This window comes from Oryzias melastigma, linkage group LG11, assembly GCF_002922805.2.
Source record: "Oryzias melastigma strain HK-1 linkage group LG11, ASM292280v2, whole genome shotgun sequence".
NCBI classification, from domain to species: Eukaryota; Metazoa; Chordata; class Actinopteri; order Beloniformes; family Adrianichthyidae; genus Oryzias; species Oryzias melastigma.
The window spans coordinates 5,203,891-5,207,288 of NC_050522.1; positions in this window are offsets into that span (position 1 = coordinate 5,203,891).

Sequence of the window (3,398 nt, forward strand, 5' to 3'; positions counted from 1 at the left end):
CTGTTCCCTTTGAATCAGGGCAGTACCCCAACCCTCGTCTGTGTCTGGTACGGCATCCAGAAGTAATACTACATACAGCATTGGTACTAATCTTGCATCCGGCACCGATCCGGGTTCAGTACTGGTTCGCATTCTGTACCAGGTTAACTCTTTAACACCTGAGGCATCACCAGTAACACTTAAACACGAAATCTTTAACATACTGTAACTTTTCAACCAACACGATCAATGTGACGATGATCCTGTTTTTTATTATTCATAATTATGCTAGAAAGCTCCAGTTTTATATTTTTAAAAATTGACATCTGCTAGCTTTTTCGACTATTTTGGCATTTACTAAGATTTATTAGGATATTTTGGAGTTAAGCTAATATTTCATGCTAGCTCTTTTGGCTAATGTAGGCTTTTTTGTTTTAGTTTAGTCATTTTTTCACCAACATGTTAGCTGTTTTGGTTGATTTAGGCTTTTCAAAAAAGTTTTTTTAGGCTGTTTTGAAGTTGAGCTAATATTTAGACGCTGTTTAGGCTAATTTAGTTTTTTTCATTTTTTTTTTAGGATATTTTGAAGTTTAGCTGTTTTCCTGCTACATGTTAGCTGTTTTGGCTAATTCATTTTTTTTGTTTTTTTTAATGCTTTTTGCAGTTTTTTAGGATATTTTGAAGTTTCGCATTTTTTTTTCAGCTACATTCTAGCTGTTTTGGCTAACCTAATTTTCATTTTCAGACTAATTTGGCATTAAGCTAATATTTTAGCTGGCTATCAGCTTCTGTGTTTTCAGTTTTCAATTTCAGCATCTTCAGTGGTCAAATTCATCTTACAGCATTCACACTAGCATTATCACAGGTAATGCTATATATCTAGTTCAAAGTAGCCTAATGTTAAAAAGTTATGGTTTTAACATTTTTTTAAATGTAGTTTTAGAGTATTCAATAAATGTTTATCTGTCGACCTAAGGTGAGTTTTAGATTTTGGCCCCTTGTACGATTGAGTTTGACACTCCTGTACTAGATTATTCACAAGTTTCATGAAGCTAAAAAGCATCAATGTTTTAAGGTTTAATATTTTTCTATTCTACAATGATGATGATTTGCTTTTCAAGATGAAATGTTAGTTTTTGTTATTATATTTTGTCAAATAAAGTAATCCCAGAAGTGTGACTTATATATCATTTTTTTTTCTTTATCATGCATTTCTTTGGCCGCTAAAACTCCACAGAAACTAATAGTCCTCAGAACACGGCACACTAAACATGACCGTCCACCACAGGAAGCATCTTGCAATTATGCTCCAATGGAAAGTTTGATAACTTTTATTGTTCAAAGTAAAAAGTGAGGGAAAGAAAATCCCTGGAGAGTTGCAGTTAAAAATGTCTTCTAAGACTAAGGATGTCAATGCAAATATAGTATAAACAAAAACATACCCAGATCCCTATTGGCACCATATTAAAATTCCATAAAAGGCATTTCCTTCTACTCAGCATTTACACACTTAGTCAAGACAATCTCGCAGCAGGATCCTGCAGGAAAACAAATAATAGATGCATCTTAGCAACACAAAGACTCATGCATTCCCCAGGAGAGACAGACAGATTTCTCTCAGTAGTTTCTCTTTTGATGGTTTGTTTGTCTGCTTTTGTCTTTGGTTTCTAAGTGGCTCGCTGACACACCTTCATTCAGGGATCGTCATGAATGGGCCATGCTCCAAACATGGGCTTTCAAAGACAAACATGCCCTTGTCGGGGTAGTTCCACAGGTTTTACACATGGAGGATGAAAGCGGGTTTGGAATTTTGGAGTTTTCAGCATAAAAGAAACACTAAAAAGAGGAAGAGCTGCCTTGAGGAAATGACGTTACTGAGCTTGTCAACAGAATGTTGGCTAACCTCACCTGGCTTTTCGCTGGAATCCTCTAGGCAGGCCGTCTCATTTGGTTTTGACACAACATAATCCAGTGGGTTTCATAAAAGCTCAAACGAAAACAGTCGACAGAGGGATTATTCGTTCTTGCTCTGACACCATAATGAGAGGAGAGAAATCAGAGGAAAACCTGCAAGTAAATGTCATTCCCTCCTTTGGCCTCTAGAGAATGCTGACGCCTCATTGTTCCATCACTTTTTTACTTTAAATGCACACAAGGAGACGGACAAAGAAGCAGAAAGTGTTAGGAAGACAGGGAGCCACACATCTGCAGCTCGACTTTTAAGGGAGGAAAAAGGTTTGAAAAGCCTCACAACAATTCACTTCTTCTAATGTTTTACAATTAAGCTCCTTTGCATCAAACATGCTCATTTTAAACCAATCCGAGTGATCTCATTGGAGTGCTGCTTCACAGGGAGGCAGCTCTCCCCCGTCGGGTTATGAAAGCTTGGAAGGAGCAATCCCCAAAGGTGTCTGACAGGTGGACTGACTCCTGGATGGTCACAGCGGCGCCGGAGCACCCGAGGTTGTTTTTACGCCTGGTTTGCTCGAGTGTGAACTTGATGGTTCACCACTCCTCTAGCCCTGGCGCTCTGCCCTCACCGCTGCGCTTTGCAGTGTGTGGGATGTTTGCATAGCTGCATCTCCTTTTTCTCACAGCGCAGGTGTTAGACATTGTTGCCAGGAAACGCCGCCACAAAGTCCAGAACATTTCCAGGCGAACGGCGTTACATCATACTTCTTTCAGTTATTTCCGTCTACTTTTAATCTACTCGTCTTTCTAATTAGTCTGGCGAGGTGGGGATGCTGCTGCTGATGGCCAGCGTGCATTATGCAACAAACTTGAATGCATAAAAATGTCTGTCACAATGGAACAATCGCAGAGGAGCCCATTTTAAAGGGTAACCAAACAGGGAAGTTGCAGGCTGACTCCACCCACAAATGTGAAAATCCAATTAGATGGGCGGGGCTTGGGAGCAGGACTGTTATCATTACTGGAGCTGCAGATCATGACGTCACACTTTAATAGTTTGACCAATCACAAATTCAACTGTAATAGGGGGCAGCACACAGGTGGTTTTTGACGAGAATTAAATTATTTTTAAATGAAATCATAAAACTATTAGTTTCAATTTGTCCAAAATTTGGCAATGACCAACAGACAGCACTTTAAAGCCACATTTATAGAGGTCAACAGATTAAAAAAGTTGATTTAGGGTTTGGTTACCCTTTATGGTGTCTGGGTTTCTTTATATAAGCTAAAATTGCAAATCAAGAACCTGAAAAGGCAATAAATGTTATGCTGGATTCTCACCGAACGCGGCACGGCATGTGCCCAAAGCTGAGTCCCTGATTGGTCGATGCACTCACTGCACCTTGCTGCACCCAAACTGCGACGCGTCTTACCGCATCTTTACTTTGACTTAACTTTAAAACTGGACGCCTCTTCCACACCTGCTGCATTTGGTGTGAATGATACAA